The sequence below is a fragment of the Leptonotus elevatus genome, chromosome 18 (assembly GCF_054856555.1).
Source record: "Leptonotus elevatus isolate MCC_2025b chromosome 18, RoL_Lele_1.0, whole genome shotgun sequence".
Taxonomy (NCBI): Eukaryota; Metazoa; Chordata; class Actinopteri; order Syngnathiformes; family Syngnathidae; genus Leptonotus; species Leptonotus elevatus.
Genome location: NC_141256.1, coordinates 9,571,181 through 9,590,666, shown reverse-complemented (window position 1 = coordinate 9,590,666; position 19,486 = coordinate 9,571,181). Strand labels below are relative to the sequence as shown.

General features: G+C 38.5%; 1 long non-coding RNA gene across 2 annotated transcripts in view; it reads right to left on the bottom strand.

Annotated features, from left to right (window-relative positions):
• The window catches only part of LOC147158511 (uncharacterized), a 51,558-nt gene that overhangs the window by 6,576 nt on the left and 25,496 nt on the right, over positions 1-19,486 (bottom strand). Inside the window, exon 4 of one of the 2 annotated variants that reach the window (XR_015090914.1) lies at positions 8,963-9,097. The exons of the other annotated variant lie outside the window; for it this stretch is intronic. This is a non-coding gene — a long non-coding RNA (uncharacterized LOC147158511). The remainder of the gene's footprint in view (positions 1-8,962; positions 9,098-19,486) is intronic. 2 annotated transcript variants of the gene reach the window in all.

Below are 19,486 nucleotides of genomic sequence, written 5' to 3'. Positions count from 1 at the left end.
ATTAATCAACAAAGAGGAAAATGAAGGACATTTTAGCTATATTTTCTAGTTAACCGTCGTTAGCTTTATAAACATAAGATATGGTTTTAGTTATTGTTTGTTTTGTTTCCTTAATTAAACTGATTTTATTTTCAATTTTAACTTTCTTTAGGGATGGGTGAGTAATAATAGATGTAGATTTTCAAGGTAGTGCACTCGTGACAGCCATTAGGGATATACAACAACATATTTTGAATGTTGAATGGCCAATGGATTATTTATTAGTTTCATTTTATTTTTAAAAATTCATTTTATTGTGTGGTCTATGCAATTTTATGGATTTTATGAACAAATAGAAATAAAATTACCATTGATTTCATGTAATTCTAAAGAAAATGATATAATTGGGATATATAGGTCTTTCTTGAAAATTATTTGTCATCACTTTTTTGGGTAAAATTTTTTAGATTTCAAAAGTACTAATGGTATCAATACTCGGGATCGGTGAAAAAATGTCATCAAACATCCGTAGTTACTTTACTTTTATTATTTCGGCTACCCCGCATGTACAATTATAATGTGTCATTACCATTGTCAATGACTTCATACTAACCTTACTTTTTTTGTGTAGTGAAAAGAAAATGAAATAACCCGCATAGGCTTGTTGAGAACATGCAAAAGTCGGGCCTGTGCTCGACTCGGATCAGCGACACACTTCAAGTTATCATTCCTCGTCCTCTCCTTGCTCTCTTCTGACACCCAGTTGACCTCACAGCTCACAACGTTCATCACCAGCTGGAGGTGACAACCTGCAAACTCCAATCCGCACAGCAACTGAACTCCTTCATCCGCTTAACACTCAAATTCTCAAGGTTTCCCCTGATAGCAGCTCAGGAATTGAGATGTCAGACTGCGGGAAACAGCAACAGCAAAGAAATCGCTTCATTTGCCACTTCGGGTTATTTATTCACATTTCTTCTTTTCTTCACGGGAATCCCCTTCCTCTATCACTCCTCGAACCCCCCTGAGAAGAAACATGCCTGCTGTGTCATTTAGCTACACCTTCTCCTCCAACAAGCCACGTGGGACATCTAATGAGTTCATCTCGCTCTTGACACACTTTGCATTGTTTGCAACACAGACGGGCCACTCCCTCGCAGATTTTCTCCTAACAAGCTGTCTGAGAGGAAGAGAAACTCGAGAGCGAGGCTATTGATTATGGGCCTTAAACAGACAGCGGGACATCTGGCTTCCATTATGCATTTTGACGGGAAGCAGCGCTCGTCAGAGTCGGAGCCACGACGCACGGACACGTTACGCGGCCTGTAATCTAGAGGATGCGCCGAAGGGAGGGAAAGAGGGAAACAGGTTTATTGTGGATTTTCCATTTTCAGACAACTGTCCACCAATTCATCTTAAACTGTCCAACCACTGAACGACTTCATTAGGACACGCTAGACCCCCGACGAGATGCCGTGCCTTTGCCTCATAGGTGACGCCAAAAGTGGTACATCTTGTGTAAATGAAAACCATTTGCAAAAAAGTTGATGACATTTTTTCCGATTTCACGGCGGATTACAAGAGAGTGACGGGCAAAATGCAGCAGGGAAGCACATTTACCATTCAAATCCCTTTGCCATCTGTAAACAAAAACAGCTGCAAGTCCAACAGAGACGCCGAATAACTTCCAGACGAAAGCCTTCACACTAAAATATAAAACATATCACTGCGATATTTTTTTATACAGAGCCTTGTTACATGTCAAGAAAGAATGCACGATCGGAGAGGACCAAAATGTAGCCCATACACCAGGGGCGATTCTAGCATGAGAAGTATAGGGGGGCACTTTTAATAGGGGGGGGGGGCACACTCGCACGCATGCACACACATAAAATAAGCAATAATTAGCATGTCAAAAGCGTGTTTCTCAGTTGACAAGCTAGAAAAAGTGTAAAGGCCTTGCTCGTTGAGGAGCTAGCTTACCCAAACAGATAAACATACAGTCCAGGTGTGCAGTGAAGTTATCTAATTCTATTGCGAAGACATCTCGCACCCCTTCCGGCAAACATTATCGGAGTTTGAGGTGCAAAAATGACAGATTAAAAAAAAGAAAGTTTTTAATCCAACCTGCATAAAACTGTTAAATAGAAACTGAGAGGGACAAGTGCAATCTATAATGAGCAAGGACTCCCCCGAAAGTGCAATATATTTTTATTTTTTGAATTTATAGTCATATTTTATTTATTGTATAAAGTTTTTTTTTGTCTGTTTTTAAATTGTATCCTGTTTTTAATTTCATTTTGTTCAGTGACATCTGCAATGTTTTTTTTTTTTTACTAAATGACAATAAATCTGAGTCTGAGGTCTGAAAATGCAACAATACAAAATACAAACAATATATGCTCCACATATGCATGAATGATCATAAAACGCCAACTAAATTAACATATGCTAACAATTAGCGATCATGATTAGCGATGATCATTTTAAGCCAACAAAATTGTGTTTGCATGTTCATTACACGTACAAATTAGTTACAGACGGTGCTTGAACAAGAAAGAACCGCAAGTTGATAGAGCGGCGTTATCTGCTTGTTCCTGTGAGATCGATAGACTTCCTGTTTCGAACTTCTTCTTCTACTACTATTTTTTACACACACGCGCAAACCGCATTGATGCAACAACACAATTTACAAACTCAAAATGGTGACCATAACAAAAAATGCTAGCTAACAACATAAACAGTTACCTATAGTAAATAATAATAATGATAATAATGTGTTGTATTGCGTGGTAGAAGTTGAGAAATTTGCCGTATGTCCTACACTTAAAAAAATTGATAATAATAATAATAATAAATAAAATGTTTAGACCTCAAGCTTTGGAAGTGCTTGGGTTAACTCGGCGTGCTTCCGCACTGCAAAAAAATGGGCAAACTTCCTGTTGTCCTAACAAAGGCGCTCTATGCTACATTGCTTATCATCTTGGTACAAATGGGATCACAGACCTAACTGGTCTAAACATCAACACCGAGTGATTTAAGCCTCCTATCAGACACCAATGTGTGCTTATTTAACTTAACCTGCTGTGTTATGAGACGACACGTTATTTATCCTCACAAAGATACCAGACAACAGGACGAAACGGTGTCGTGACTCGAGCGTGATCGCTTGCGGTGGTGGGGGGCGCGTGGAGTCGTGTCATGCTGGCGGGTAACATTAACAGTTCTAAATCACCTTCAGAGTTGAACTAATCAGACGTATATCATGACTGTTGTGCGTGGACGACGCGATGGTGGATGTTACCAAGGGAGCAAGTTGTGCGTCATCAAGGTTGTCGTCATAAGGGTCATCATGAAACTAAACAACGCAAGGTAATCAGTCTCCGGGTCCTGATGGATGCTGACAGATTTTTAGACGAACCGGCGCAGAAAGGGAGTAACCGGCGAGGAGCCTGATTAAAAGTAGTGGAGCGCGGTGAGTGATAACCCCGATTCAGTGGTGATGAATCCACTCTGGACGGGCTGCTGTCTCATTAGACTCTCGCCTCAGCCAGGCACGGCGTGTCCAAATAAACGCCGCAACAATCCGCCTTTTATCAGCAGGATTAGGCTTGTTTTCCTTTCGGCGGCTTCACTTGTGTGGGCTCGTACGGAGGATCCTCCCCCTCGGTGGGTCACTATAAACCTGAGGTGTGATTCACCAGCCTCTGACTTCACTGTGTTTACACTAATCTGGGTCTATCTCTGTTGGAATTAATGAGACCAACAGCGCCATTAGGCAGGGGAGTCTTGCGGAGACTGTGTGAAGCAGTGAGAAAAGGCTGAAATAATCTGCCCTTTATTTGTCATAACATAAACATCGGAGTTGTTTAAAAGGCCGATAACATTAAATATTGGCCCGAGGGAGGTGGTAGTTTACATTCTCACTGGAGTAGTCTTGATAACAGGCCAGAAGCAATATGAACTCCTTCAAATATGCGCATTAGTGTTATTTATTGGGCCCTTGCAGCTCTCTGGTCTTCTGGCAACAAAAAAAAACAGGCCAAGGTTTAGCAAAGGAGAGTAAGATCGACCACTCTTGATAATCTCATAAACGAGCAAAGGAGTATTGGGGAGGAACAGTTAAATTATGTGGAAACTATCTTAGTTTAAAAAAAAAAGAAAGAGAGAGAGAGAGAGAGAGAGAGAGAGAGAGAGAGAGAGAGAGAGAGAGAGAGAGAGAGAAACAAATAAAGTAATGTCATCGTATGAATACAATTGTATAAAAAAATTATATAATTCCTACAATTAATTAATTAATTCAATTTGATACATTTACTAATAATGTTTTACAATATATTTCAGTGATATCCCCCCCACACCCCCTAATTATTGTGGTGAATTTGGGATATGAAAGTCATTCCAATGCATTTAAATGGGGAAAGTTGACTTAAAATAATTAAACTAGTAAGTCAAAAGTAAGGCTGCTTGATTATGAAGAAAATATTATTTACAATTAAGGCAATCATATGTTTTGGTACAAAACAAGAACATGTTTAAACAATAAAAAAATATTTTTTTTATAAATAAATTTATTTGAAACACTAGAATTAGGCACGTTCCTTTTGGACCAAACAAGATTGATTAAATTAGTCATTTTAAAATAAAAAAAAGGTGCTTATATATAAATTTAAACAACTCAAAATTAGTATTAATAATCGTATTTTTGTTTACGATTATGCAGATTTTGTAATTGTGCAGTGTAATAATTGAAATTGTAATTGAGTTTAAATTAATTGCACAGCCCTAAGTCAAAGTACCACTGCATAATTAAATGTCATATTTGTTAAATACACTTCTAGTTAGATAATCAAATACATTTCCACAATCACATGAATGAAATTGTTCATACTCTAAGTCTAATGTCATTGTTTGTCATTGGCCTCCTCCCCGTCTAACATGCAGAGGCGAGTGATTTACTCCGTCACGCTTAGGAAATCAGCAGCCAAGTGTTGCTGTGAGAAGTGTCGGAAAGGGCGGGGCCAACAATTTCATAACTCCGCGTGTATGTCTGGAAGTCGTCCACGCATTGGGATTTTCAACCAATTGATGTCCAAACGGAGTGACCCTGGGAATTAATGAGGCTCTGGCTGTGAGTTCCAGCACCAGCAAGGTCAAGTAAATCATAGTTTAAGGCTCCAGTCCTCCCCACGCTCCAGTCTCAAAGCCCAAATCCCCGCGATAAGGCAAAGACAAGTGGTTTGAGAAATACCCCACCTCATCGACACTTGTGTCCATCCGGTCGGGTATATTTTAAAAAGGCGAGCGGGTGCAGCCATTACTTTTAGTGCAGACTCCGAGCTGATGGATGGAAGTGGGGCAAAAGCGACGGGACAAGAGGTCACTTTCTTCATTTTACATTTCACAGACACCGTTGATGTGATACACATTTTTCTCTCTAGAGATTTCTTTTTTTTCCTTCACCGTGACTTTGCTTTATTGCGACATCATAAAGCGCTTATATTTGATTTAGCAGCGCCATTCCCCTTTGACAGAATAAACGTCGGAGCGCTTGCACACGTGGGAACGGGTGACATCATGAGCCATAACATCGTGTAACCGAAGAGAGTAACACCCAAGTAATGAGCGCTGCAAATCAGTCAACTCTTTTTTTTTTCTTTTTTATGAGGAGAAATAATTTGTCTTTTCATTTGAGAGCTGTTAAATCACCGCAGGTTTCATGCACGTGTTTAGTGTTTCATACTTGCAAGTTAAAAAAGAGTGACAACACTCTTAAACAAGCGTGAAATTGGAGCGCAGGCCGCCGCTCGTGTGACAGGGTGGAGACTGTTGTGTCTGTGTTACTGCAACTGACGTATATAGAGCTCCAAGATAAACTGTCTGAGAACGGCAAAATATAATATAATTAAACATATTATTGGATTGTATATCCTTGAGTTGATGTGCAATATATGGTGTTGTAGGTTCAAAATGTACTTAAATACCTTTAAGACTTTTAGAGAACCATGAAGAATGTTTTGAGAATGTTTCGGAAACGCTGCGATGTTGAACGGACCTTGATGTGAAACAACCTTCGTTAGTGGGATACGGCCTTACGCGTTTGTAACGAAATACGCCTGACATGCATGTTAATTCAATCAAAGGCGTTTACTCGTTCATAGAAGTGAGAGCAGAATAAATCATCTGAAGTTACTTTGTTACGTACTTTGCCTGTTTGCATGATTTTTTAAAGAAGAAGTCAACCTTAAACATTCCTTGACAATAATATGTTATGTGACCTCACTAGTCTAAACATGACAATCTGTTTGATATTAATTTGTGGAATATGAGTTATGAAGCAAAATCCAGCCATTTTTATCCATTTTAGGATAAAAAATGTTGCCACTTGCTGTCCACTGAAGATGACATCACAGTCGCTCAGGGCTCAGGCAACGACTAATCAGAGCTCAACTGTTTTCTGGAGATGAGCTGTGATTGGTTGTTGCCTGAGACCTGAGCAACTGTGATGTCATTTTCACTTGACAGTCGTATTCTGATATCAATAAAAACTGCTGGATTTTGCTGCTTAACTCATATTCCACTAATTAATATTAACCAGAAAACCGTATTCAGACTAGTGGGGCTGCATAGAACATATTATTGTCAATAATTATTATTTTTCCTCCACATTCCTTCCTTCCAATGTTAGCTTGTTGATAGGATAATCTTCCCAGTAATAGTTAACTTCATGTATGAATTAGGCTTGTGGATGACAGCTCCAAATAAATCTGCTTCGTCTGTCCGTTACATATTTCAAGCTTTGTCCAAACAAGCAAGGTTATGATGTCACAAGTCCATGTCAGATGGGCTGAGGAGAAGCAGTCTCCTCTCTCATACGAGCACCCTCGATGGCCGTCGTTACTGTCATGTTCCCGAGAGATACCAGAGGTCCAAATAAAACCGAAAATGGTTTTGATATGATGGATTTCAAGTTTGTTTGCACATCGCTTAAGTTGTCCATTGAGGGAAATGATGATCGGAGCGCTGAAGTTGGGCCTCTTCTTAACCCTTTAGCTTTTGTAATCTTTTTATCATCCCGGATGGACACATTTTAGAAGGTCTTCATTTAGATTGTTCTGCCGCAAGTTCATTGAACCGGGCTGCTTTTGGTCAACTTCTGCCATGTTTACGTTGTGCTTAATGCACTCGCAAGGTCCTGAATCTAAACACGTTCACACAGCTCCACTTTACTGGCACATTCCAAGCAGGCCCATCCACGAGAGCGCAGCTGGATTTAAAAGTGAACTTTCTCCCGGCTACAAAGCCCACAAAGGCTTGAATGATGTTGTTTGAAGCAAAAGGAATTTTTATTGTCTGCGTGGTTTGTGCAACTCGGACTTAAGAGAAAGCAGACCACGTACAAAAAGAGAAGTGATGCTATTTTATGAAAAACTTGATTAATGTAAATTAAAGTCGTTTTGCTTTGAGCCTGTCAGGTGACCGTTGGTTGTGTTATTACTTTAGCTCATGCTAAATGCTATCTTTGTTGACAACAACTACTGGAAGTGGCTGTGTCGTTATAACATTGGAAACGCGCCGTCGGAAATGACTGCAACATTTTGCTACGTCGGACTATGTTTCCCATGATTCTTTGACACGGAAGTAGTTCTAGATCGGGTGTGTCGAAAATAGGGGACGCTTCCTAGCGATTAGGTGAGAATGGGAAGGCAAACGTGAATGTAAAAGTAAACAGGAAGGAATTTAACAGCTAAAATTATTTTTAATTGTTTTATTGTGTGAATTGCTATGACAACGGTGTGATGGCCCAAATAATTAGCTTGTTGACCGGACTAATAACAAACGAGACAGAAACGGGACCGTCCCGGTTAAAGTAGCGTGCTAAACAAATTCACCACATGGCTGCTCAGTATGATACGGTCTTATGAAATCTCTGAACGATATAGGTAACTTAACAAGAATCAAGAAAAGACTCAAATATACACACAATGCGTGCTAGCTAGCCTGTTGCTAATGTACAACACGGATGGCTCCTATTTGCTTTGAAACGTGGCCAGACCTGGCTGGTTAAAAGAATGGCATGTAAAGGAACTTTCGCCTACGTCAATATACTGTATCTATATTTTATTGTATTTACTGTATCCAAGTAGCGTTAACAAGCCACTTATGTGAGCAAAGTGTTCAAACCACTATGAAACAGGTCTGTGGGCTACAGAGGGAGGAACTATCACGTTGGAACGGAGCATTTCAGAACGTCCACTAACCATTATTCATCGTGTGGTTTCTAATTTCTGGACCAGTTCAACATTTGAATACAACTAGAGTGTTAAAGTGTACCCAGATCAGTCTTGTATTTTGACATCGCGAGCCATATCCTGTTATCACGCTCTGTCTGACCTAAAGCATGCTTGCGGTGAAGTCATGTCAAAGCTTCAAAGCAATGACATTAACATGAGAAACCAGAGGACACCCTGCTCAGGCCACCCAGGTTATGCTGGATGAAAAACTACCTTCATTTTTTCCTATTTTGATTTTACACAGGCGGGCGTCCCTGCGCACTAAATCATTCACGTGGTTTTGAGAAGGGACGGTCAGTCTCATATATGATGATTTCTGCCCCGTGCCTCCAACTTCTCCAAGATTTCCTCTTTTATCACCCGTTACGTGCAATACGCGCTCTCATTTGGGCCTGTAGAAATTCTGGCCATGGGCAGTTGTCTCACAATAGAGATTTTTATTTTGACAACCGACCTTAAACGGTAGCTTGGCTCAAATAACTAATCCCCCTTCAGTACTAAATATTTTTTTATATCCTCCATTTTTCGAGGCGTCTCCAGGCCGACCACCATTTATAGGAATATGTCGAGCAAAACCCGCACAGGGACTAACTGGTCCATATTTTTTTGTTTAACACAGTAAGCCTTTTCATTCCTCGACTTATTATTGTGCCTTGATCCCGTTTTCAAAAATGTGATTTTTATCTCACTTGGGTGATGAATCCTGCAGGAGAGGCGGAGAGAATCTTGCTGTATTCTCGATGTGGGTGCGACTCACTTATCTGCAGTTTATATGGAGACTTTCCGAGTTTCTCACTCTCCTTGAGTTGTATTGACGTCTATATCTATAAAATAAGAGAGTAATAAGATTTCAGTTTTAAAACAGTGTTTACTTGAAGATATGTTCACAAATGAGACCTTGACTCAGACAGCACAAAGTGTTGGAAAAGATGTTTGCTTTTGAAACTCATTCATGAGGAATCATTAAATGAAATGACGAGAACGAGAAATTTTACTATTTTTAAAATTCATTCTTTTCGCGTATAGAAAAGCTCTATAAGTAGACAATTGTAACTGTTGTAGTCACACCTAATAGGGTTGCAGGTCGTGACAAAAGTTATTTTTTTATATTTGCTGAGGGCCATTAGAAAGTGGATGTTGGGCCACAATTGGCCCCTGGCCTGCAGTTTGGTCACCACTGTTCAATAAATTAAAGTAAGAAGTCACGGTGTCCTCGTATTTAGCACGTCTGTTTCACAGTCAAATATTCTTGGTTCAAATTTGCCCAGCGTTTTTTTATTTGTATATATATATATATGTGTTGATTTTAGCGCTATAGAAAACTTTAGCACATACAACTTCCACTGTAAACATTTCCCGAAATCTGCTTCATGCGCAATCACCTGCAGCTTAGATTGAGTGTAATTTCACAGTGGAAAAGTGCCAGAAAAGACAAACAAATCCAGGCTGTTAAAGTAAGTGCGAACAGAATGGGTGGTTTTGGCTTGTGCACGTGCTAAAGCCGACAGCGTGGATCCTCCATTATTTGTTTTCTCTAATAACATAAGATTCAAGGTCCACTGCTCTAAATACGGAGTGTTGTGGCGGGGGCTGTGCGGGCCAGCGGAGTCTTTTGTAAATCTTGTGTCACTAAAACCGCGGCAAGCAGGATGAATGTGTTTCAGTGGCCAACAGGATATCCCCTCAGACTTCGCTCATTGCGTTGCTGATGAGAATAACAGAGGGCACATTATTTTTGCTCAACAGCTCAGGAAGGTGATAAAAGACTCCCAGAACCTTTCACAGGGCTGTGCTGTAGCACACGTACATTTATTCAAGTGGATTTTCCTGACCTTGTATTTGAATTAAAGGTAGATGCTGTTAGACCTGCGACTTGTTAGCATTATTGTTATCATGTTAAGAGTCGTTAAAACTTTAACATTGTGCATATTTATGCAATCAACTGGTTAGCTTATTTATTTCTGCTCCCATCTCTCCATTTTCTATCACGCTTGACATCATAAGTGGCACGATACCCGCCTATGTTGGGCATACTTGTCCATTCTGCCTGTTTTGTTGCTGTTATATATACTGCTCAAAAAATAGAAGGAACAAAGTGTTTCCTTAATTGTTTTTAGCAGTGTATATGCTATGTATATGTATACTGCTAAAACAAAATCAAAACAATTAAACAATTTGCACCTTTAATTTTTTGGAGCAGCGTATATTAAAGTTCACATTTAATTAAGAAGTTCCAGAATGAGTCATCTTGGTCTTTTTTATTTTTTTTACATAGCAAGAGATGTTATTTGAACTTGGGTGTGTAGACTTTTTATAAACACAGTGCAATGTACTTATATTGTTTTGTTTTGTTTTTCAGGCGGATGCTAATTCCGATATTTGGCAAAAGTAAAATTCTGATAACGAATTAACCGTCCGATTAATTTAAAAAATATATAACAAATAAAATAACTTATTTTTTGGTCCAATAGCACTTACAACAATAAAGATACGAATTACAGGCAGAACATTTGACTGTTTTATAATATGTTGTTTTTCAGGGTTTAACTTGACAAAAACGAGAAAAATCCGCAAAAATTGGCCGATTTTTTATTTATTTTTTAATTTGAAAAATAAATACAATAATAAAATAAATAAGTAAATCATAAGGAGTGATTATTGTTGTGACTGCAGCTCCAGTTTGACTTCGCCAAACATAAACAAATGAAAATACTTATGTCTTCTGTTTCAATCAGAGTTGGATTCACTGAAATTGTCCCTTTTTAAAACTTTTTGTTTTACATTTAACTGAAGCTGTTGTGAACATATTCACACACACATACACATTTCTGTCATGATTTTCCTGGCTACTTTGCAGCTCGTTTCTCCAGTTAGACTCCAGAAGAAGTGACTTTGCAGATTTACAGAGCTGACAAGACCCGGCGAAAGTACGATATAAAGGAGCTATAGGAAAATTAGGGAGAGAAATCAAATCAAATTCTTCATTCAAAGCTGAGCTGGAGTTTTTCCCAGTCAGCTTTAGGGCAAGAGGTGCGGTTCACTGTAGACTGATCGCTAATCAATCATTGGATGATGGACTCAAAATTGCAAACTTAAATCAGGAAGCCTCACAGTGGGTAAACCGAACACCAAAAATAATTCATCAAGGCTGGAATTTGTACGACTTGTTGAAGGGAGCTCAATTTAACGACACTCTGGGTGAAAACAACATACAAGGTTTCACTTAAATATCAAATCATTACACAAGTTGTGGTTGCAGTGGCATCATTTTAAGCTTCAGCGTGACGTTGCCCATTAAAACATTCATGAACATAAGTTTTTGCTGTGGCATGTGATATTATGTTACCGTCCTGGCAGAGTATGAAATACGCGGTTTTACATTACCCAGAGGGAGTTTTGAAACCCACACACAATTTTCAGAATCAGATTTATTGATCAAGTATGTAAAAACTAGTAATCACAAAAAAATATTGCATTAATCATGAATTAACTATTAATTATGACCATTATTATTATCCTTTAGCATGACAGCGGATGGCTACGTTTAAGGTAGCACGGGTTGTGTTTGAGCAATATACATAAATACATGCATTAAAGTAAAGCATTTAATAAATGTTTGCGTATCACATTTAGAATATTTCTTCATGTCAAAATATTGGGATACTTTTTTTCCCCATTTTAAATTAAGCAAGTAGTTAACTGATTAGAAAAAAGGAGGATGATTGTGTGCAGTGGATCAAAAAACACTGAAGACGTCCTCATAACATTAAATGTCAAAAGAATGAACACATAACTGGTGCTTTTCAAATTTGGCGGGAATTATTTTTGATAAAAAGCCTAAGATGTGATTAATCTGATTAAAAAATTTAGAGCCTAAGATGTGATTAATCAGATAAAAAAATGTCATCGTTTGACAGCTTTAGTAAAAACACACAAGGACTTTGTCTTCACACTCGCAACCCGTCCAAGAAACACGAAATATAACAAAGACTAACAGACTGGACAGAACGGCAAGCCTGGCGGTTCATGAGATAGCGTTCCGATGTTCTTTGTGGAGCTAAATTCAATTTAAAACAAAAATAAAAACTGAATACTAAAGAAACCCTTGTTTTGTCTAACGTGCTGCTGAAAATTTTATTTGATTGCCATTTACATTAAATTGGAAGTTTCTGATAGAGTCCTAATAATCAGATCTACTGTAAATGCTTCTACTTGAAGAAAAACTTGTACTGACTACTATATGATGATGCCCCCCCCCCACACTTACAGAAGTAATATTGCTATTGCTTAAGAACACTAAAACATAATCCTGTAAGTGATACTAAATTACAAAACCACCAAACTGCCAGAAATGTTATCTTGCGACGTGCGAGACGCTCAGCGGTGACGAAGCAGCTCAAAATAAATAAATAAATAAATAATGAAAACCATTTATTTTTTTAAAGCTGCACAACTAACCAGTTATATTCAAGCCCAAATGCCCTTTCGGTGTCAGGTTCCCTACTTTGAAAAGTTCCACTCTGGACTAAACCGTCAAATTGTTGCACAATAAATAAACCTTTAATCATCACCATTTTCTCTCTTAACATTTGAACAGCTCGGGAGTGGTGGTCAATAATGGTTATTTCTGTCAGTTGAAGTTGCAGTCAATCCAAAAAAGCTTTATTTCGGTTGGCCGGAGCACACGGCAACATGGTCTGCCTTTAGTCAGTGTGGGCAATGTATCATAACGCAGCCGGCTGGAAACGCGATGCTTTCAACACGGCAGTAGCGTTTCTCTTTTTTATTCAATCTGAAAACACGGCTGGATCGTGTTCGGTTTCAAGGTGCTGTGACCATAGCGCGGGCTTTGTTGAGGTACAAGTCAAGTGATGCACAGCCCGAAGTTGAACCTATGCGGGGTCAAATGTATGGCAAACTAGAAAAGGTTGTTAGTGGGACCCTGAGAGCCAGGAAAAAATAACACTGGGCCACATGGCTGCTTGAACATAGATGTGATGTTTCTTCTTGAAGGAACATGCCAGCAATTATGCTGAGAATGCAGTAATAGTAATGACACAAATACTTTGTTATTGTATTTAAATCATAATTTACAGTATTTATTTTCATGACATTCCGTGTAGTTTTACTCAAAGTTATCAGTTAGCAGATTCTGAGAAGGAAGATATTCACTATATCTTTAGTTCGGTCACCACATTAGCAAAGCTATGCTACCATGCTCTTTTAATAGCATAACGTCTGAGACCATGCTAGTTAGTTAGCTCTTTAAAAAAAGAAGAAGAATACAACAGATTCTGAGAAGCAAAATGTTCACTACATTTCCTTATTTAAGCAAATATTTTGTGCTGTGTTTTGTGGTAGCCTAAAAAACAAAAATTTCTGGTGTTCAGATATTCTTCATCTAATAATAATAAAAAACTCATGCAGCTAAGCTATTTTTATCGTTGGCCAGATTTGTATTTTGTTGTTAGTTCAGTCACTTCTTTAGCAAAGCTATGCTAACATGTTTGTTTGATAGCATAACATCTGAGATGATGCTAGGTACTTAGCTCTTAAGAAAATAATGCAACAGATTCTGAGAAGCAAGATATTCACCTTATTCGCCTTATGTTAACCTAAAACCTCCATTTTCTTTTTTGTTTTTTTCCAAACTCTATTTAACCCTAGACCATAACGTAATTTATAATAAACAATTAACTTACAAAAATAAACAATTATATTTCAACATTTATGAACACTGATCATAAGGATAGGGGATGCATATTTATACAATATACATGCATTCAAAATAAACATTATAAACATCAACACAAGCAGAAATAGTCAATATTGCTTTTTTTCCACGTCAAAAAGGATGGAAAAACCACCATTGTATCGCGTTCAGCTAAGGTGAGCTTAGCATGCAAATGTTTTCCCTGACTTTGGTCACCACATTAACAAAGATATGCTAGCATGTTGTTGTACTTTATTTTACTTTTTACTTTATAAATTATTTTTGAGCCTTTTTTACTTTCATTAAAGCAGGTAGATTCAGTTCACTTCTACTTTTACCTTAACCTTTTCTTTTTCTTTTTTTTTTTTACGTCTTATTTGTACTTTCAAAGGTGTCAAGACACATTTACAGCCTCAATTGATGATGTGTTGTCTACAAAATCCATTTTTTCAATTTGTTTTGTAGGGCAATTGGTGATTTTACCAAGATTGACACTTACGAAACGTATATAGTACAGACTGTTCTACTGTCGACTTTGGTGGGCCACTCTGCTGGTAATAGGCTTATTAAAACAGGAAACGCTCACATGTGTCATTGACAAAATAGGGAAGTAAAGATGCTGCGGTATCATTAGAGCTATATGATGAAATTATGAGCGGCTAACCACCAGTTAAATGATCCAAAGCAGTCACGTTGTTGATTGCATTATTTCTTACCTGCCAGTGTGCCTCCGATGACATCACCAACCTATAATATTGCAACATGTATGTTTTTATTTAGTGAGAGAAGAATAAAAAATAAAAAAAGGGAAGTTCCATTTTTAATTCCCTGTTACATGAACCTCGTAACCTGGGCCCTCCAGATGCTCCAAGAGCCAAAATGGTTTCACTTCTCTAAGGCTCCACATTGTCGTTTAAATTGCAAAATACATGGAGAAATGTGTACGTTTGCTCCCACTCCCCCACCATGTGTGTGTGTTCTTGTTTTTCTATCTTTATGCAGCACAAACCCTCACTTGATCTTGACTCTTTGACCTCGCAAAACTGTGGAGCAGAATAACCCCCCCCCCCCCCCCCCCGTTGATTATTTATTAGTGCCATTTCAGCAATCCCTTCACTACGACTTTTGCAACTCTGAGTGTAAATTAATCCCAAATGGAGCTTCTCAAGAGATGTGTTGTGGAGTTAGGCAACAATATCGACACTAAAAGGTTTATTGCATTGCACACACTAAAACGATGACTCACGTTGGTGTTTCAACGGCCACAAACAGTTACAAAATTCAAGCACTCAGCAACCTTAGGGCTAATGAACATGAGAAAAAAAGAATATGCAATAAATGCACCTTACAGGACTAGATTCAAACAATGCAACTTGTACACAGAATTGCTATGGATGTCATTATTTGACACACGACTTTAAGTTATAGTTGTTTGGTTTTGTTTTCTAAATAGATACAATAAAACATAGACCAACATAAAAATGCTATGTTCCATTTGCATTTGTGTTATTTTTTGGGACAATATATTTACAGTTGCGCCCCGCAATTTAGGGCTGGCCCGCAAATAGTGAAAATCTGTGTATAATTGATTTTAAGGTATATAGGCCTACCATGATTTTACCGATCCGGCCCACTTGGTAATATATTTTCCTCTATGTGGCCCCTGAGCTAATATGAGTTTGACACCTCTGGTTAACTGTTCACAAAGGGTATTCCTGCAAGCCTCTGGCCAATACTTTTCAGACTGGATTCAGGTTCGAATTTCCCGCCCCCTGTCTGCAGATGTGACGTCATGTGTGCATTATCTACGTAAAGAAATGTGTGTAGTTTCAGCTTTTAGCCACGGGTGGCAGTAGAGATTCAAAATGGAATTTTCAGTAGCTTTAACTTACAATTATTGTACTGCAAAATGAAATTACTCACATTATTAGGATATATTCTAATACAAAGGTGAAAAATATAGGGAAAGTAAGGATGTTTGATACTACAAAAAAACGTTGTTTTTTTTAATATGCAAAAAAAAAAGTTAATAAAAAAAAAGTTACATGTAGATATTTTAAAATAAATTCTCATTTGGACTTCTCCATTCAAAACTGTTTTCTTGATTCTAACGCACAAAATGCTTTGCAATGCTAATTAATGTCATTCTTCACTCACTCTTGTGGCCGTTTTATGATCAGGAATAAGATATTAGAACAGAAAACTGCCATTAATTTCATGCAATTTTAAGAAAAAAATGCTACATTGGCATTTTGATTTGACTCTATAACAATCAGTACTTTGGCAGGAAAAAGTAGGATGACGGACAGATGATTAAGTGCAGCGAACCCACATGGATGCTCCACTCGTCTGACAAGTGCATCATTTGGAGAAGAGTGCGTGCGTGTAAGTGTGAGCGTGGTGGTTTGGAGCGAGCGTTGGAAAGCGCACGAGCTTCGAACTGCATCAACGCGGCGCATTAGTCAATGTCACACACGACACGCTAATTTGTAGCACAGCTGTTTCCTTATATGATGTGTTGAAACACTCAATCAGAAAAATTGGGCTGGACCGGCTCGTGTCTCCGGCTCATAAGAATGCCCCATTGAGAAGGTATCCACACTGAGCGCCCCCACCCTCTTAACCGACCCCCCTGCATGAAGTAGCAGTAAACCTCAGCTGCTCTAATTTGTAAACTGGCCAAGAATGAAGTGTGTGTGGCAGCACATATGGCAGGGAGGCGGGCCTTACAGGGCCACATGTTCCCAACCGATGATGACTGAATCAAATGCAGTAGCAGAAAGTATGTGTGTGTGTTTGTGTGTGTGTGTGTGCGTGTGTACGCGCATTGAGGCGTTTGACAGTGACGAGGAAAACCTCACTGGATCTCCGACAGGCAGCACGTATCAATTAGTGATGACCCGTGACAACAAAAGAGCACATTCTCGAGAGCGCTCTTGGAAAATGAAAGTTGCTTGGAAATCCGTTTAAAATGAACACGCATGACTATCTCCGCGAGTGTTGTTTGTACTTGCGGTTTGCGAAAAATACAGCTTACTTTGGCTAAGTTTGTACTGTCAGGAAAAATTGGATCTTCCCACGAATGGAAAGATTTGAAATGGAACGTTTGAAAATAATAGTCTTCTCTTGCTATATCGTGGTTCACCATTCGTGCACCTTCTTTTTAAGGCAGTTTTTTTTTTTTTTAAGTTGCACACTTTTAGTGTAGTACCACATTCTACCACAACATGCCAGGCAGCACTGTGCTCTACTAGAAGAGATGCAGCACAATTAAGAGCAAGATGAAGCGGCAGAGAAAATCCTCTACTAAGCTGCGGTAATAGTCTTAGTGAGAATATGGTTTTACGGTTTTATTGATCATATAAACATAAAGAAAACACATTACAAGTCTAACATAAATTTAAATAAAAAAGAAAACAAGAATGGGAAGAAAGAAAAGAGTTTATATGTTGAAAATGGGTAGGAGGAAGTTAAAAACTTATCTAGTTCTACCCCTAATTCGTTTTATGTTCAAATGATAAGGTAATGTATTTCAACAACCTTCAATGTATGCTTGTGAGTATAGTTGCACGCTCTCCTTGTATGCGTTGCTGCTCTGTGTGTGTTAAAGGTACAGTTGTGAGGGTTCATAATGACTGTAACATCAGTGCTTATGCATATTATATATATATATATATATATATATATATATATATATATATATATATATATATATGCACACATATACATATAGATATGCACACATATACATTTATACACACATATACATATATATATATATATGTGTGCATATATATATATATATATATATATATATACACACACACATATATATATATACATACATATGCACGCACACACACATATATATATATATACATATATATATATACATACATATGCACACACACACACCGTATTTTTTGCACTATAAGGCGCACCACATTATAAGGCGCGAGCCACATATAAGGTGCATCGGATTATAAGGCGCACTGTTGGTTTTTGAGAAAATGAAAGGCCTTACAGTGCGGAAAATACGGTATATAAAATTACAGTATTTTACTAGATCACTGATTCCAGTAAAATACTGTAATTTATGATATTTATAATCAACAATTAAAAAAATACAGTAATTAACTGGATATAGAGTTACACCATTATAAATTAAATCATAGATGCAGTCACATACTGTAGAAAATTACTGTCCTTTACTGGATCACTGCTGTCAAATTTTTGTAACTTTTACAGTATCAAGGTTTACAGCGGGATGTACGGCAAATATACTTATACAGTATATAAATATTCTTGATATGGTCTCTCTAAGTGGCTGATTTTATATGGGTCTGGAAAGTACAAAAAAAGGTGATTCACTATACTAATAAAAGTAGGGTAGTGGCACCATGACCTCAAATGGTGCATCAGCAACTGACACTGGCAGCTCAATGATTTCCTCATTGGCGTGCGTGTCCTGGTCCAGCTGGCTTAGACATTAACACCAGGTTGTGACTGACAGGGGCCCTGGCCCTGAGCTGGGCTCCCGGGGCCCCCACAGTACATCCAGCCCTCCTTTTAGCCTGTTGATTTACTGTCCCCAGTGGCCACTCGCTGATCCATTTCCCCTCTCAGTTTGCTCACAGGGCACCCCGAAACCGTCCTCCAGCAATATATTTGCTTTATGATTTCCTGAGGAGCCGATGAAGAAAAACAAGCCCGCGCTCGCTGCACCTGCTCCAGTTAATGTGCGGCCTCCTCTGGTCTCGGCGACTGGGGAAACGCAAAGGGCCGCCGTGTCACACGCTCCATGTGGATCTTCCATTTTCCCCCGGAAAACCAAAGGGGATCGATGGCGTGTGTTTAACACACGCAGGTCAAATGGGGCCCACATCAAGTCGCTGCTGCGTGCGTCTAATGAACATGTGTGTGGGTGTTTATGTAGCTCGGCGCCCAACACAAAGCTGACATTAATAAGGGAAAGTGATGGGAACTTATGTCATTTGAGATGACATACAGATGTGCAAGAATATGAATGCGAAGGCCTATGTCATATTTTATTTGCATGATGATGACTTTGCTGTTTGTCAATGATAAAAAAAAAAAAGGGGGGGAACAAACTCCAGATTTATTTGTTGGTAGACTAAATGTATCTTGGAAAGGCCGTGACAGCATAACTAATACATCAACACTTGCTTGGCATTAAGTTCACTTTTGGTTTTTAGTCATTCATCAAGTGGGATGGTCTCTTTTAATCCCCTTTCAACGGAGCCGTCATTTATTGGAAAATGTATTTTTGCTCATCCTCAACTAAAATGTTAAGGAATTTAACACTACAGATATATAGCTGTAGTGTAATTATGTAGGCTTTTGGCTTTCTTCAGAGTTGTAATTAATTGGTAAATACATGGACCAGAGGTATTATTAAGACATTGGGCCCTATTTTTGAAGACAATCTGGCACATTTGGTAACAGAAAGTAGACTACATTTTAGACTCGCAAGTGGTGG